Below are 19,944 nucleotides of genomic sequence, written 5' to 3'. Positions count from 1 at the left end.
AGATCAGATCTAGAGCCCAATGTACCTGCACCATTAAGGCGATTCGATAGAGTACCACGTCAGTCGGATAGATACTATGGTTTCTTGATCCGAGATGCTGATCCCATCGAACTCGATGAGAACGATGAGGATCCGATCACCTATATGGATGCAATGCAGAGATCTGATTTCGAGAAATTATTTGAAGCCATGCAATCCGAAATGGAGTCCATGAAGGTCAACGATGTATGGATATTGGTTGACCCACCTGAAGGGGTTAAACCCATTGGGTGTAAATGGGTCTTCAAAAAGAAGAGGGACGCAGACGGAAAGGTGGAGACCTATAAAGCCCATCTGGTTGTCAAGGGGTATCGTCAACATTATGGTATTGACTATAACGAGACGTTCTCCCCTATGGTAATGCTCAAATCTATTCGGATAATGCTAACAATAGCTGTCCATCTAAATTATGAGATCTAACAGATGGATGTAAAGATAGCTTTCCTGAATGGAGAGCTGACTGAAGAGATGTATATGATACAACCTAAGTAGTTTACATCCACAGATGAGTTCAAGGTGTGCAAGCTTCAGAGATCCATTTTTGGATTGAAGCAAGCTTCTCGGAGTTGGAACATGCATTTTGATAAGGTGATCAAAACATATGGCTTCGTTAAGAACGGAGAAGAGCCCTGCATCTATAAATGGGCAAATGGTCCAGTTGTGGTATTTCTTTTCTTATACGTGGATGACATTCTTTTAATCGGGAATGACATCTCCGCATTATAGGGAATAAAAGTTTGGTTGTCATCGCAGTTCTCCATGAAGGACTTGGGTGAAGCATCCTACATCCTAGTGATGAAGATCTATAGGGATGGATTTAAAAGGATGCTTGGGTTATCCCAGTCTACGTATATAGACACTGTGCTGAAGAGGTTCAGCATGAAGAATTCCAAGAAGGGCTATCTACCGATAGGTCATGAAATTTCTCTCTCTAAGATGGATTGTCCGACAACTCCTGAAGAGAGAGAGCATATGAGTAGAGTCCCATATACTTCGATCGTGGGATCTATCATGTATGCTATGGCATATACAAGGCCAGATGTGGCATACTCACTAGGAGTAGTGAGTAGATACCAATCTAATCCTGGAGAAAACCACTAGAAAGTGGTTAAAGCCATCCTTAAGTATTTGAAAAATACTAAATACCAATGGTTGGTTTATGGCGAGTCAGATTTGAAACTTGTGGGGTTCACGAACTCCAACTTTCAATCTGACCATGATGACAGTAGAAGCATGTCAGGTTATATCTTTACTCTAAATGATGGAGCCATCTACTGGGAGAGTTCCAAGCAGCATACTGTGGCAGACTCTGTTTGTGAGACAGAGTACATCGCAGCATCGGATGCCGCGAAGGAAGCTGTGTGGCTAAGAAAATTCATCATTGAGCTTGGAGTAGCACCCTCTCTCGATGGTCTGGTCCTGCTTTACTACGACAGCACTGGTGCCATAGCTCAGGCAAAGGAACCCAAAGCACACCAGCGGACAAAGTATATTTTGCATCGCTTCCATCTGATCCAGAAGATCATGGATCGAGGTGACATCGACCTTTAGAAGATCGACGGAAAGGAGAATCTGGTCGATCCCTTCACTAAAGCCCGGCGATAAAGGAGTTTGACAATCACAAGTCGAAGATGGGTATTAGATACTGTGCCGAGTGGCTTTAGGATAAGTAGGAGTTGTTGAAAAATATGTCCCAAAAGTCAATCGTCAACCTGTTGACGATTGAGCAACCTTATATTGTAATTGATTTGTTAATAAATAATATATATTTTTGGCATTTTCATCATAAGTTTTCATCTTCTAATGAATTCTGTTGTTGTGATGAAGTCCTTAGTACTATTTAAGTTCGATAAAGAGAGGATTTATCCATTAGTCCTTAAAACTGTTTACGATCAAATGATAGGCTGTTAATAAGGATGATAGCTGCTGTTAATAAGGACAACAGCTTCTATCGAGCATAGATCGCTGTAGGCCATATGGGTTGATTGTCCTCTTAACCAAGGAGTGTGGAGACATTGGTATGACATATAGATGAGAAGTAAGGGTACATCATTGATGGAAAAACTACCTTTTTCATTGTAGGATCTTTCAGATATATTGAGATCTGGAGTGGAATATTTTTAAAAAAAATTTATCCTACTTTATTTTAGATCTAAGGTCTATTAGATCTGATTCTTATTATCTGATATTTAATCTAAAATTAAATCTTAAACTTGAGGAATAGAGAAATACCTCTAGGGTAACTAGATTACCCTATAGATTATTGCGGTAATGCCTAAGGTTCTAAAATAGTCACGCAGTTGTCTGACCTCTACTGATATCCACTCAAGTAGGATCTAGATCATCTTCTCCTCATGAATCTTTGCTCCAAAAATCAGATCTAGATTTGATCTGGAAGATCTTCAAAAGATCTTCTGAATCTGGAGCAGTAGCTTCTCGATAAATCCCTGCAGCCTTCTGATCAAGGAGCCACCACACCTTGGACAAGCACCAAATGGATGCCCAACCTCTTGGACGTGAAGAGGGGAGGGAGAGGAGCAAAAGGGGCATGGAGAAGTGGAGGGTTTTCATGTTTTTGCTGGGTATTGAGCAGATTCTCTAAACCCTAGGCGTAGATAGGGTTTAAATAGACCCTGCTGCACCATGCAGTGTCACATCATTCGACCAATCAAAAAATTTTAATTAATTTTGAAAAAATTTTAATTGATGGAGTGATGTCATTTGATCATATCAGATAAGAACCCCACCAAACCCTCCTACTGTTGGCACCAACACTGGATAAACACAGTGAGATTGGTGCCCAACAGTTTAAGTCGATCAAGGCATAGAGTCCTCATCTCATGGGACTCTATCCTTATCCACTTGGGGCGCACGCCATATTTGATTATGGCACCCACTTTGAGGATAAAATTATCAGGTGGACACTCCACAAAAACTCTCCAATGACCTCTTGCCAAGTGGCCTTCAGTCCAAGGTCCATGGGTCAACGTTTGATCGATGTTCTAAAATGGAAATGGCAGGTGACAGGAATTAGCAGGTGTTATCTTAAATTCATCTCATGAATTAAGATAAGACTTTTCTAAGCTGGAATGACTCTAGTCAGACTGAGAAAAACCTTCTCAAGGTTCTCTGGGTGAGTCAAATCATATTTGGCTCAATCGAGATAGAAAAGATTACATGAGGAGAAAGTTAGGCTCAATCGTGTGCTAGCACGATTTTCTTGAACCTAATTGGATCTAATCCAAATCAATCGAATTGGACTAGCTTAATTGATGACATCCAGACCCTAACTCTTATTTGTGTGATCTAGTTAGGTTCATTTCTGTATGGTAATGAGACATGTCTGAAGGAAAAATTGCCTTTTTCTTTGTAGGATCTTCCAGATCTAATGAGATCTGGGGTGGAATATTTTTTAAAAATTATCCTACTTTATTTCAGATCTAAGGTCTATTAGATTTAATTCTTATTATCTAATATTTAATCTAAAATTAAATCTAAAACTTGAGGATTGGAGGAATACCTCTAGGGTAACTAGATTACCCAGTAGATGATCGCAGCAATGTCCGAGGTTCAAAAATAGCCACACAGTCACCTGACCTCTATCGATATCCACTCAAGTAGGATCTAGATCATCTTCTCCTTGTGAATATCTGTTCCAAAAATCAGATCTGGATCTAATCTGGAAGATCTTCAAAAGATCTTCTGAAGCTGGAGCAGCAGCTTCTCGATAAATCCCTGTAGCCTTCTGTTCAGAGAGCCACCATGCCTTGGACAAGCACCAGATGGATGTCCAACCTTTTGGATGTGAAGAGGGGAGAGATAAGAGCAGAGGAGATATGGAGAAGTAGAGGAAAATCTCATTTTTGCTAGGTATTGAGCAGATTTTCTAAACCCTAGGCGCAGACAAGGTTTAAATAGACCCTGCTGCGCCATGCAGTGACACATCATTCGATCCATCAAAAAATTCCAATTAATTCTAAAAAATTTTTGATTGATGGAGTGATATCATTTGATCATATCAAATAAGAATCTCCTCAATTTTCACCACTATTGGCACCAACATTGGATAAGCACAATGAGATTGGCGCCCCGCAGTCCAAGTCGATCAAGGGATCAGAGTCCTCATCTCATGGGACTCTATCCTTATCCACTTGGGGCGCATGCCCAATCTGATCTTGGTGCCTACTTTGAGGCCTAATTTATCAGGTAGACACTCCATAAAAACTCTGCAATAACCTCTTGCCTAGTGGCCTTCAGTTTAAGATCCATAAGTCAACATTTGACTGATGTCTTAAAATAGAAATGGCAGGTGACAGGAATTGGCAGGTGTTATCCTAAATTCATCTCATGAATTAAGATAAAACTTTTTGAGCTAGACTAGCTCCAGTCAGACTGAGAGAAACCTTCTCAAGGTTCTCTGGGTGAGTCAAATCATATTTGGCTCAGTCGAGATGAAAAAGATTGCATAAGGAGAAAGTTAGGCTCAATCATGTGCTAGCACGATTTCCTTGAACCTAATTGGATCTAATCCAAATCAATCGAACTGGACTAGCTCAATTGATGACATCCAGACCCTAACTCTTGTTTGTGTGACCCAGTTAGGTTCATTTATGTATGGTAATGAGACATGTCTGAAGGAAAAACCACCTTTTTTCTTATAGGATCGTCCAGATCTAATGAGATCTGGGATGGAATATTTTTTAAAAATTATCCTACTTTATTTCAGATCTAAGATCTATTAGATCTAATTCTTATTATCTAATATTTAACCTAAAATTAAATCTAAAACTTGAGGATTAGAGGAATACCTCTAGGGTAACTAGATTACCCTGTAGATGATCGCAGCAATGTCCGTGGTTCAAAAATAGCCACACAGTCATCTGGCCTCTACCGGTATCCACTTGAGCAAGATCTGGATCATCTTCTCCTTGCAAATCTTTGCTCCAAAAATTAGATCTGAATCTGATCTGAAAGATCTTCAAAAGATCTTCTGAAGCTGGAGCAGTAGCTTCTCGATAAATCCCTGCAGCCTTCTGTTTAGAGAGCCACCATGCCTTGGGCAAGCACTAGATGGATGTCCAACTTTTTGGACATGAAGAGGGGAGAGAGAGAAGCATAGAGGATATAGATAAGTGGAGGGGAATCTTGTTTTTCCTGGGTATTGAGCATATTTTCTAAACCCTAGGTGCAAACAGGGTTTAAATAGATCCTGCTGCGCCATGCAGTGCCACATCATTCGACCAATCAAAAAATTCCAATTAATTCTAAAAAAATTTTGATTGATGGAGTGATATTATCTGATCATATCAAATAAGAATCCCCTCAATTTCCACCACTGTTGGTGCCAACATTGGATAAGCACAGTGAGATTGGTGCCCCACAGTCCAAGTCGATCAAGGGATCAGAGTCCTCATCTCATGGGACTCCATCCTTATCCACTTGGGGCGCACGCCCAATCTGATCTTGGCACCCACTTTGAGGCCTAATTTAGTAGGTGGACACTCCATAAAAACTCTCCAATAACCTCTTACCAAGTGGCCTTCAGTTTAAGATCTATAAGTCAACATTTGACCGATGTCCTAAAACAGAAATGGCAGGTGATAGGAATTGGCAGGTATTGCCTTAAATTTATCTCATGAATTAAGACAAGACTTTTTTGAGCTGGACTGACTCCAGCCAGACTGAGAAAACCTTCTTAAGGTTCTTTGGGTGAGTCAAATCATATTTGGCTCAGTCGAGTTGAAAAAGATTGCACGAGGAGAAAGTTAGGCTCAATCGTGTGCTAGCACGATTTTCTTGAACCTAATTGGATCTAATCCAAATCAATCGAACTGGACTAGCTCAATTGATGACATCCAGACCCTAACTCTTATTTGTGTGACCCAATTAGGTTCATTTTTATATGGTAATGAGATATGTCGTGATCTCATCATCGACATCATCGAAACTTCTTTCGATGGACCAGAGCTCTTCTGATTCAGACAATTAGAATGATCGATCATCAATATCATTCTAATTGCTCCCAAAATCCACCAGTGATACCTAACAGTATATGGTGGCAACCCATCAGAAATCAAGATGAACCTCTCGGTGCAGCTACCTGTGTGATTGAGTTCTCTATCATGAGTCCCGATTGAATTTGGGTTAAGGTGAACTCGTCAAACCCAACATCTGTCATTTGAATCAATCGATCGATCCGAGTTCGATGTGAAATCTCAATAAAAACTCTTTTCTATTATTTTACTCTACCAAGGCCATGGGCTTAAGGACTCGATCTTTCATCATCATAGGACTACCCCTCTCATCTACCAAGGTTGATAGATCCTATCTTGGTGTAATTTGATTCCTACAATGAATATACTACAGCTAATATACACCTCAGAATTCTGAATGACTAGGAGATCGAGTTATAATGTAGTCAAACTATAACACACTCAAGGTGAACTGTCAATGCACCTCAGGTCAAAGAACTAGACACACAGCTGTAGCATCGAGCTAGTCATCGATGAGAAGGTAGACTTCTTATGACTGCTCGAGGTGGTCACGCTCAGTACTCTCATTCTCAATGAATACCTATACTCTCACTCTGGTGTCTCTACACCGTAGACTCAAGACACATCTACCCTAAGGAAGCGATCATACACCAATCTTCTGGATCGATCATCATCCTCGTGATGATCCTATGGTCAGGAGCTGTTTATGAGTTAGTTATGTAAATTTATGCCTTAAATTTTCAACTCTTGAAAATATGAATTAACATTCCTACTAACTCAAAGGATGTATCACAGACACAATGTACATAATGTGATTGTAGAATAATCCTTTTATTTATTTATAGTCAAAATTATAAATTTGCCCTTACATTTGTATAGAAATGTGTCAGCCAATCTGGCATCTAGGGCACACATCTAACAAACTCCACTTAACCTAATGCCAATTGGCTACATATCTAAGTCCCATCTTCTCAAGGTGGGCTTCGATCTTTTGCTAGCCTAATGGCTTTGTCAGTGGGTTTGCCACATTGTCTGTGGAGTCGACTCTCTTAACCTCGACATAACTTTTTTCGAGGTAATCACAGATCAGATGAAATCGTCGCTCAATATGCTTGGACTTCTGGTGAGACTTGGCTCCTTAGCTAGAGCTATAGCATCATTATTATTGTAGTAAAGAGGGATGGCATCCGATGACATCACTCAAGCTCTGCGGCAAACTTCTGTACCAGAATGCCTCCTTCGTAGCTTCCGATGCAGCAATATACTCTGCCTCTATGGTGGAATTAGCAATTACCGTCTGCTTGAAACTCTTCCAGCTGACTGCACCACCATTGTAAATAAACAGATTCTCAGATGTCAACTTTCGATCATCTATATCAAACATAAAGTTGAGTCTGTAAATTCCTGAACCTGGAGTTCCCATTCCCAAAGACTAGAAACATATCCTTAGTCCTTCTCAAGTACTTAAGGATACATTTCACAGAAGTCCAGTGCTCTTCACCTGGATTCGACTGATATCTGCTTGTGACACTCACAGCATGGGCTATATCAAGTCATGTACATAGCATGGCATACATGAGGCTTCCTATTATCGAAGCATAAGGGATCTTGCTCATGCATTCAATCTTCTCAGGTGTGCTAGGGCACATCTTCTTGGAGAGATGAATGCCATGTCTACAAGGTACTAAACCTCTTTTGGAGATTTTCATGCTAAACTGTTTTAGTACCTCCTCTATGTACATCTTCTGTGAAAGTCTCAGCATCCTATTTGGTCTATCTCTATAGACCTTAATACCCAGTATAAAGGATGCTTCTCCTAGATCTTTCATAGAGAACTGCTTAGACAACCATATTTTGACTGAGGTCAATATAAAATATCATTTCTAATTAGGAGGATGTCATCAACGTACAGTATGAGGAAGACAACTGCACTCCCACTGACCTTCTTAATACATATGGTTCTCCTCATTCTTGATGAAACCAAACATTTTGATCACATCATTAAAACGAGTATTCCAGCTCTGAGATGCTTGCTTAAGTCTATAAATGGACCTTTGCAGCTTGCAGATCTTATGATCATCATCACTGGATGTAAAACCAAGCGGCTGTTCCATATAGATATCTTCCTCAAGATGTCCATTTAATAACGCCATTTTCACATCCATCTGCCATATTTCATAATTGAAATAGGCTGCAATAGCAAGCAATGTGCGGATGGATTTTAGCATGGCTACGGGCGAAAAGGTATCCTGATAGTCAATGCCTTCGTGCTGACTATAACCTTTCGACGAGCCTAGCCTTGAATGTCTCCACATTCCCATCTACACCTATCTTTCTCTTGAAGATCCATTTACACCTAATAGGTACAATACCTTCAGGTGGATCTACCAAAGTCCAGACTTGGTTTGAGTGCATCGAGTCAATTTTGATCTCATTGCCTCTAACCATTTCTCGGAGTCGATATCTGATATCACCTCATCATAGGTCTTGGGGTCATCACCATGAGCCCCATTTCCTGTGAGGAAATTTTCTCTACTTCCTCTTATATAGTACCTAAGTACTTTTCAGGAGGACAAAAATCCTAGTCGATCTACGAGGTGGAAGAGGTTGTGTTAGGACTGGTTCTAATTAATTGGGTTCCTCAAGTTCTTTAGCTCGTTGCTCTTGGGAGACATTCTCATTGAGCTTAATTATTCTTTCTATGCCACTATTTGAATAAACTATTTTTCAAAAAAAATAGCATATCGATTCATAATCACATTGTGATCTTTCAGAATATAGAAATAGTATCCTAATGACTCTTTAGGATATCCTATGAATCGAGCTCTAAAAGATCTGAACTCTAATTGTCCGCCTACTATCTCTTGACATAGCCGGACAACTCCAAATTTTGAGATGACTCAGACTTGGCTTCTTACCATACCATATCTCATACGGTGTGGTAGGAATGGATTTAGAGGAACTCTATTAATACATATATTGCTGTCATGAGATAATATCCCCAAAGAAACTCAGGGAGATCCGTGAAGCTCATCATGGAACGGACCATATCTAATAGGGTCCGATTTCTTGTTCTAAACCCCATTAGTTGTGGCATTCAGGTGAGTCCATTGAGAGACTATGCCATTATCCTTAAGATAGTCTAGGAACTCCCGACTATGGTATTCACCTCTTCGATCTGATCAAAGAACCTTAATGGACTTTCTGTTTATTTTTCTACCTCATGTCTGAATTCTTTGAACTTTTCAAAGGCTTCAGACTTGTGTTTCATTAGAAAAATATACCTATACCTAGACATATCATCGGTGAAGATAATGAAGTAGACATAGTTGCCTCTAGCTGGCACATCAAATAGGCCACACATCCGTATGTACTAGGGCAAGTGGTCTGTGGCCCTTTCCCCATGTCCCACAAAAGGGAGTTGGTCATTTTGCCTTGAAGGCATGATTCACAAACTGGATATGACTCGAAAGTCAACGGACTCAATTGTTCGAATTTCTCCAATTTGTTAACCTTGTCTTCCGTATATGACCTAGCCTTAGGTGCCACAGATCCTATCATTTAGACTATCTTTAGGCCTTTTAATTCCATGGCATTTATATTTTGCTCGATATGAAATACAGATACATCAATATGTAGCTGATAGAGACCATTAATAAGAAAACATTTACAACTTTATTATTTTCATAAAATATGTTACAGTGGATCTTATGAAAGCTAATCACATAGCCTTTTTATGCTAAACATGAAACAGAAATCAAATTCCTGCTTGCTGCAGGCACATAATAAATTCTAAGAACTAAATCTAATCCTAACGGTAATCACAGAGGTAGGTTCCCACGGTCACAGCAGCAAGTCTTGCTCCATTTCTGACGCATAGGATCATATCCCATCCCACAGCCTCCTGCTCTCCTCAAGACCCTGCATAAAGTGTACAAATGAGCACTAGAACCAGAGTCAAGTACCCAACTGGATGCAGAGGAAACCGTAAGATTAGATTCTATAACAAGCATACCTCCAGAAGGACCATCCTTCTTGTTCTTCAGGTGGCCAGGTACTGAGGACAGTTTCATTTCCATTGGCCATCTAATTGCAGTGAAAATATTTTTCCTTTTCAGCAGCCTTCTTCTTCGGTTCCGTCTTCTTCCTTTTTCCATCCACCTTCTGCTTCTTCGCAGACTTTTTCTTCTTTCCAAAAGACTTTCTCTTGGAAGAAGTCCGCTCTACAGTAAGGACTGAGCCTTTCAACTCTTCAAAGAAAGCTCAGCGTAACCACATGTTCATTAACTCAGCCAAGGTACACTGATCTTATGCATATGGAAGTTCATGATGAACTGACCATGTGCATCGGACAAGGACTGAAGGATCACATCAATCTGAAAATCTTATTTAAGATGATACGAGCTTCTCAAGCTCCTCAAGTCCTTTATCATTGTCAAACAATGATCTTGGACTGACTGTCCATCACGTATTTTAGCCTTAAAAGTCTTTGGCAGACTTGATACTTGCCGCACGACTTTGTTCACCAAACAACTCTTGTAGGTGAGCCAACATTTAGCAGGTAGTCATAATATTCTCATGCTGGCGCTGTAAGTCATCAGACATGGCACCCAACATGTAGTACCTGGCTTTGTTATCGTCATCCATCCATTTTTCAGAGACGCTCTCTGTTCAGCAGTCAGACGTGCTGGCATGGCAGGTGGGTCCTGATCCAAGACATGAGTCAGTTTTTCGAAACTAGAACAATTCTGTAGTTCCTCAACCAATCCTTGAAATTAGATCCAGTCAATCTATGGGTGTCTAGTATTTTGGTCAGGGGATTGAATGCAGACATATTTCTGTAGAGAGTCAAAAGTTTCTAGTTAGATTTAGTAATCAGACTTAACCAATTTATTTAGGAGTTTCATTTTTAAACAAATTAGGCTCTCACTATTTTCTCAGATCCCTACACTCCCTAGGTAGAGATGTGAAAATCTCCATGATTGTGATTTCTAGTGGGTGGTGCGGTCTCACCGACTGGCTCACCACCTCACCTAACAGTTATTGGTGATGGATCAACCGATGAGTGGACAACTCTTGTCCAATATTCTCTAATCATGGTGCATCCAAAACTTGATCTCTAATTCATGAAGCTCACCGTGCCGAATATTGCTCCAATCCTTAGTTAAGTCAGACCCACCATTTGCACGAATAGATTCCTGATTGAGTCCCTCACCGTATCTAAATATTGAGCAAACCATCCTCTAATCCATAGCATCCAATGCCTAATGGACATGGTTACATCTTTCCGGTGTAACTGAACCACTGTAACCAGTCGAGAACAATCAACCCGGAATGGGCCCGCACATCCACAATGGTGGAAGACCTTAGACTTAATATTTTCTTAGAGATTTGATTTAGGTCTCATTAAACTTGATTGACATAGTCATAACAATTATGACTAACCTAGTGGCATGGGTTAGCTCGAATTGTTAGCCACCTCAAATCAGAACTAGGTCGACACATATGGCCAGGTAAGTGAGACCGGTGGAAGGGATATGCCATTAACTTGACAAGAATGTATTCGAGTCGAGTAGCTCCAATTAAAAATCAGTCGTCCATCTGTCCAACTTATCTTAGACACCAAATTATCGAACCAGAACAATTGGGTTAGCCTACAATCCAGGCTCTAACCACTGAGCCAAATTAGGTCTTAACTTGATCGAGTCACATATGAATGTGATTCGACCTTAACCTAGACTTAATCCTATTAGGCTGTCAATTATTAGCTTTCATGATCCCACTAACAATTTTGATTCGGTTTGATCAACCGCTAGACCTAATTGAGCTACCCAAGCCCGAATCCAATTTTATGAAAATGACTTAGATCTGAAATTCTCAATTTTAGACCTAATTTAATTTCATAAGCTTAATTCATTAATTAAGTCTTGGGTTCATAAATAAAATATATAAATAAATCCTAGGATTTCAAGATCTAGGTTTTGCAGAAAAGTAAATTTATTTCTGATTAAGGATGAACGTGCAGCACCCCTACACCATAAGAACACCCCATTGAATGGGAGGAGAGGGTCTTAAATCCTATTTTATTCTTATGATCGGACGGCCATGAGGAACACCTTAATCAGAAATATTAATTTAACTACAAAACTAGTTAGATCTAAGTTACATATCACATATATAATTTCAGATCTAACTTATACATGCTTGCATACATCTCATGTATTAAAATTTGATCTAATTAGCATGCTTTAGATTGATACATCACATATAACATCTAAAAAATAAGATTTAAATTGAACTATTCAATATAAAATCTATTCTAGACAGTTACTAGAATAATTCTACAACTAGTCTAGGTATGCAGTAGATCAACTTATGAATTAATTAAATTTTATTTTTTATTTTTTGATTGAATATAATATTTATAACATCAAAAAATTAGAGAATAAATTAGATCTAATTTATATTTTAATCATATTAAAATATAAAACTTCAAGACTATTCATAGTTTAAACTATTCCTAGTCTAGTCATGCATCTCAACATGTTAGATCTACTTAGATTTAATTTTAAATTTTTTGATTTCAGATCCAATCACATCTGATGTGATATCTAAAATCTATTAATATCAATAAATAAAAATAAAAATTAGATCTAAATTGATCTGAAATAGAGCCATTAACCTGGCTTTGATACCAGTTGAAGGAAAAATCATCTTTTTCTTGTAGGATCTTCCAATCTAATGAGATCTGGGATGAAATATTTTTAAAAAAATTATTCTACTTTATTTAAATATAATATCTATTAGATTAATTTTATTATCTAATATTTAATATAAAATTAAATCTAAAACTTGAGGATTAGAGGAATACCTCTAGGGTAACTAGATTACCCTGTAGATGATCGCAGCAATGCCCGAGGTTCAAAAATAGCCACGTAGTCCTGGCCTCTACTGATATCCACTTGAGTAGGATTTGGATTATCTTCTCCTTGCAAATATCTACTCCAAAAATCAGATCTGGATCAGATCTGGAAGATCTTCAAAGATCTTCTGAAGCTGGAGCAGCAGCTTCTCGACAAATCCCTGCAGCCTTTGTTCAGAGAGCCACCACGCCTTGGACAAGCACCAGATGGATGTCCAACTTCTTGGATGTGAAGAGGGGAGAGAGAGGAGCAGAGAGATATGGAGAAGTGGAGGGAATCTTGTTTTTGCTAGGTATCGAGCAGATTCTCTAAACCTTAGGCGCAGACAGGTTTAAATAGACCCTGCTGTGCCATGCAGTGCCACATCATTCGACCAATCAAAAAATTTTAATTAATTTTGAAAAAATTTTGATTGATGGAGTGATATCATCTGATCATATTAGATAAGAATCTCCTCAATTTCACCACTGTTGGCACCAACATGGATAAGCACAGTGAGATTGGCACCCACAGTCCAAGTCGATCAAGGATCAGAGTCCTCATCTCATGGGACTCTATCCTTATCCACTTGGGGTGCATGCCCAATCTAATCTTGGTACCCACTTTGAGGCCTAATTTAGTAGATGGATACTCCACAAAAACTCTCCAATAATCTCTTGCCAAGTGGCCTTCAGTTTAAGTCCATAAGTCAATGTTTGACCGATGTCCTAAAACAAAATGGCAGATGACAGGAATTGGCAGGTGTTGTCTTAAATTCATCTCATGAATTAAGATAAGACTTTTCTGAGATAGACTGACTCCAGTTAGACTGAGAGAAACCTTCTCAAGGTTCTCTGGGTGAGTCAAATCATATTTGGCTCAGTCGAGATGAAAAAGATTGCACGAGGAGAAATTAGGCTCAATCGTGTGCTAGCACGATTTTCTTGAACCTAATTGGATCTAATCCAAATCAATCGAACTGGACTAGCTTAATTGATGATATCCAAACCCTAACTCTATTTGTGTGACCCAGTTAGATTTATTTTGTATGGTAATGAGATATGTCATGATCTCATCATCGACATCATCGAAACTCCTTTCGATAGATCAGAACTCTTTTGATTCAGATAATTAGAATGATCGACCATCAATATCATTCTAATTGCTTCAAAATCCATCAGTGACACCTAGCAGTATATGGTGGCAACTCATCAAAATAAAGATGAACCTCTCGGTGCAGCTACCTGTGTGATTGAGTTCTCTATCATGAGTTCCGACTGAATTAGGTTAAGGTGAACTCGTCAAACCCAACATCAGTCATATAATCAATCGATCGATCCGAGTTCGATGTGAAACCCAATGAAAACTTTTTTTCATTATTTCACTCTACCATGGCCATGGGCTTAAGGACTCGATCTTTGATCATCATAGGACTACTCCTCTCATCTACCGAGGTTGATAGATCCATCTTGGTGCAATCTGATTCCTATAATGAATATGCTACAGCAACATACACCTCAAGGTTTTGAATGGCTAGGAGATTGAGTTATGGTATAGTCAAACTATAACACACTCAAGGTGAACTGTCGATGCACCTCAAGTCAAAAACTAGATACACAGCTGCAGTATCGAGCTAGTCATCGATGAGAAGGTAGACTTCCTTATGACTGCTGAGGTGGTCATGCTCAGTACTCTCTTCTAACAAATATCTGTACTCTCGCACTGACGTCTCCACACTATAGACTCAAGACACATCTACCCTAAAGAAGCGATCGTACATCAACTTTGGATCGATCACCATCCTCGTGATGATCCTATGGTAGGAGCTGTTTATGAGTTAGTTATGTAAATTCATGCCTTAATTTTTAACTCTTGAAAATATGAATTAACATTCCTACTAACTCAAAGGATGTATCACAGACACAATGTACACAATTGATAGTAGAATAACCCTTTTATTTATTTATAGTCAAAATTATAAATTTGCCTTACATTTGTACAGGAATGTGTCAGCCAATCTGGCATTTAGGGCACACATCTAACAATGTCGTGATGTCATCATCGACATCATCGAAACTCCTTTTGATGGACCAGAACTCTTCTGATTCAGACAATTTAGAAAGATCGATCATCAATATTATTCTAATTGCTCTCAAAATCCATCAGTGACACCTAGCAGTATATGGTGGCAACCCATCAGAAATGAAGATGAACCTCTCGGTGCAGCAACCTGTGTGATTGAGTTCCTCTATCATGAGTTCCGACTGAATTAGGGTTAAGGTGAACTCATCAAACCCAACATCAATCATATGAATCAATCGATCGATCTAAGTCCGATGTGAAACCCCAATGGAAAACTCTTTTCCATTATTTCACTCTACCATGGCCATGGGCTTAAGAACTCGATCTTTCGATCATCATAGGACTACTCTTCTCATCTACCGAGGTTGATAGATCCCATCTTGGTGCAATCTGGTTCCTACAATGACTATGCTATAGCTAACATACACCTCAGGATTCTGAATGGCTAGGAGACCGAGTTATGGTGTAGTCAAACTATAACATACTCAAGGTAAACTATTGATGTACCTCAGGTCAACGAACTAGACACACAGCTGCAGCATCGAGCTAGTCATCGATGAGAAGGTAGACTTTTTTATGACTGCTCGAGGTGGTCACACTCAGTACTCTCGTTCTCAAAGAATACCTATACTCTCACTCGGTGTCTCCACACCGTAGACTCAAGAGACATCTACCCTAAGGAAGCGATCGTACACCAACCTTCTGAATCGATCACCATCCTCGTGATGATCCTATGGTCAGGAGCTGTTTATGAGTTAGTTATGTAAATTCATGCCTTAAATTTTCAACTCTTGAAAATATGAATTAACATTCCTACTAATTCAAAGGATGTATCACAGACATAATGTACACAATGTGATAGTAGAATAACCTTTTTATTCATTTATAGTCAAAATTATAAATTTGCCCTTACATTTGTATAGAAATGTATCAGCCAAACTGGCATCTAGGGCACACATTTAATAAACTCCCACTTGATCTAATACCAATTGGCTACATATCTAAGTCCTATCTTTTCAAGGTGGGCTTCGATCTTTCGCTAGCCTAATGGCTTTGTCAGTGGATCTGCCACATTGTCTGTGGAGTCGACTCTCTTAACCTCGACATAACCCTTTTTGAGGTAATCACGGATCAGATGGAATCGTCGCTCGATATGCTTGGACTTCTGGTGAGATCTTGGCTCTTTAGCTAGGGCTATGGTGCTATTATTATTGCAGTAAAGAGGGATGTTATCCGATGACATCACTCCAAGCTCTGTGGCAAATTTCTTATACCAGAATACCTCCTTCACAGCCTTCGATGCAGCAATATACTCTGCCTCTATGGTGGAATCAGCAATCACCATCTGCTTGAAACTCTTCCAGCTAACTGCACCACCATTGCAAATGAACAGACTCTCAGATGTCGACTTTCGATCATCTATATCTGACATAAAGTCTGAGTCTGTAAATTCCTAAACCTGGAGTTCTCCATTCCCAAAGACTAGAATATATCCTTAATCCTTCTCAAGTACTTAAGGATACATTTCACAGAAGTCCAGTGCTCTTCGTCTGGATTCGACTGATATCTGCTTGTGACACTCACAGCATGGGCTATATCAGGTCGTGTATATAACAGGACATACATGAGGCTTCCTATTGCCGAAGCATAAGGGATCTTGCTCATGCATTCAATCTCCTCAGGTGTGCTAGGGCACATCTTCTTGGAGAGATGAATGCCATGTCTAAAAGATACTAAACCTCTTTTGGAGTTTTTCATGCTAAACCTTTTTATCACCTCCTCTATGTACATCTTCTGTGAGAGTTTCAACATCCTATTTGGTCTATCTCTATAGACCTTAATACCTAGTATAAAGGATGCCTCTCCTAGATCTTTCATAGAGAACTCCTTAGACAACTATATTTTGACTGAGATCAACATAGAAATATCATTTCCAATCAGGAGATATCATCTACATACAGTACGAGAAAGACAACTGTGCTCCCACTGACCTTCTTGAACACACATGGTTCCTCCTCGTTCTTGATGAAACCAAACATTTTGATCACATCATTGAAATAAGTATTCCAGCTCCGAGATGCTTGCTTAAGTCCATAAATGGATCTTTGCAGCTTGCAGACCTTGTGATCATCATCACTGGATATGAAACCAAGCGGCTGTTCCATATAGATATCTTCCTCAAGATATCTATTTAAGAATGTCATTTCACATCCATCTGCCATATTTCTAATCGAAATAGGCTGCAACAGCAAGCAATTTACGAATGAATTTTAACATAGCTATGGATGAGAAGGTATCCTGATAGTCAATCCCTTCGCGCTGACTATAACCTTTCGCTACGAGCCTAGCCTTGAATATCGCCACATTTCCATCTGCACCTATCTTTCACTTGAAGATCCATTTACACCTAATAGGTAGAATACCTTCAGGTTTAGACTTGGTTTGAGTGGATCGAGTCAATTTTTTATCTCATTGCCTCTAACCATTTCTTGAAGTCGATATCTGATATCGCCTCATCATAGGTCTTGGAGACATCACCATGAGCCCATTTCCCGTGAGGAACATTTCCTCTACTTTCTCTTGTATAGTACCTAAATACCTTTCAGGAGGATGGAAAATCCTAGTCGATCTACGAGGTGGAAGAGGTTGTGTTAGGACTGGTTCTAATTGATTTGGTTCCTCAGGTTCCTTAGCTCGTTGCTCTTGAGAGACATTCTCTTTGAGCGTAATTATTCTTCCGATGCCACTATCTTGAATAACTATTTTCAAGAAAAATAGCATGTCGATTCATAATCACATTACGATCTTTCAGAATATAGAAATAGTATCCTAATGACTCTTTAGGATATCCTATGAACCGAGCTCTAAAAGACTGAACTTTAACTTGTCCGCCTGTTGTCTCTTGACATGAGCCGGACAACTCCAAATTCTGAGATGACTCAGACTTGACTTCTTACCATGCCATATCTCATATGGTGTGGTTGGAATAGTTTTAGAGGAAACTCTATTCAATACATATATTGCTGTCATGAGACAATGTCCCAAAGAAACTCAGGGAGGTCCGTGAAGCTCATCATGGAACGGATCATATCTAATAGGGTCTGGTTCCTCCATTTTGAAATGCCGTTGAGTTGTGGCGTTCCAGGTAGAGTCCATTGAGAGACTATGCCATTGTCCTTAAGATAGTCTAGGAACTTCTGACTAAGGTATTCACCTCCTCGATCTGATCGAAGAACCTTAATGGACTTTTCTATTTATTTTTTTACCTCATGTCTGAATTCTTTAAATTTTTCAAAGGCTTCAGACTTGTGTTTCATTCGAAATACATATCCGTACCTAGACATATCATCAGTGAGGTAATGAAGTAGACATAGTTGCCTCTAGCCGGCACATCAAATGAGCCGCATACATCTATATGTACTAGGGCAAGTAGGTCTGTAGCCCTTTCCCCATGTCTCACAAAAGTGAGCTTGGTCATTTTGCTTGAAGGCATGATTCATAAACTGGATATGACTCGAAAGTCAATGGACTCAATAGCCCAGATTTCTCTAATTTGTTAACCCTGTCTTTCGCTATATGACCTAGCCTTAGGTACCACAGATACCTATCATTTAGACTATCTCTAGGCCTTTTAATTCCTATGGCATTTATTTTTTCTCGATATTAAATACAGATACATTAATATGTAGCTGATAGACCATTAATAAGAAAATTATTTGCAATTTTTATTATTTTTATAAAATATGTTACAATGGTCCTTATGAAAGCTAATCACATGGCTTCTTGTGCTAAACATGAAACAGAAATCAAATTTCTGCTTACAGGCAATAATAACAGTCTCTAAGAACTAAATCTAATCCTAACGGTAATCGCAGAGGATAGGTTCCCACAGCCACAGCAGCAACTCTTGCTCCATTTTTTATGCGTAGGATTATATCCCCATCCCTCAGCCTCCTGCTCTCCTCAAGATCCTGCATAGAAGTGCACAAATGAGCACTAAAATCAGAGTCAAGTACCCCAACTGGATGCAGAGGAAACCGTAAGATTAGATTCCTATAATGAGCATACTTCCAGAAGGAATCCTTTTTGTTCTCAGGGTGGGCAGGTACTGAGGACAGTTTTATTTTCAATGGCCGTCTGAATTGCAGTGAAAATTTTTTTCCTTTTCAGCAGCCTTCTTCTTAGTTCCATCTTCTTCCTTTTCCTATCCACCTTCTACTTCTTCGTAGACTTTTTCTTCTTTCCAAAAGACTTTCTCTTAGAAAAAGTTTGCTCCATAAGGACTGAGCCTTTTGAACCCTTCAAAGAAGCTTAGCCATAACCAACATGTTCATTAACCTTAGCCAAGGTACACTGCATCTTATGCATATGAAAGTTCATGATGAACTGACCATATACATCGGACAGACCGAAGGATCACATCAATCTAAAAATCTTTGTCTAAGATGATATCGAGCTTCTTAAGCTCCTCAAGATCCTTGATCATTGTCAACAATAATCTTGGACTGACTTATACATATATAATTTCAGATCTAACTTATACATGCTTTGCATACATCTCATGTATTAAAATCTGATCTAATTAGCATGCTTTCAGATCTGATACATACACATGTAATATCTAATAATAGATTTAAATTAAAACTATTTAATATAAAACCTATTCTAGACAGTTACTAGAATAATTGTACAACTAGTCTAGGCATGGTAGATCAATCTTTATGAATTAATTAAATTTTATTTTTTATTTTTGATCTAAATATAATATTTATAATATCAAAAAATTAAAGAATAAATTTAATTTAATTTATATTTTAATCATATTAAAATATAAAACTTCAAGACTATTCCTAGTCTAAACTATTTTTAGTCTAGTCATGCATCTCATACATGTTAGATCTACTTAGATTTAATTTTAAATTTTTAAT

This window comes from Elaeis guineensis, chromosome 2, assembly GCF_000442705.2.
Source record: "Elaeis guineensis isolate ETL-2024a chromosome 2, EG11, whole genome shotgun sequence".
Lineage (NCBI taxonomy): Eukaryota > Viridiplantae > Streptophyta > Magnoliopsida > Arecales > Arecaceae > Elaeis > Elaeis guineensis.
This window is presented reverse-complemented; position numbering follows the sequence as displayed.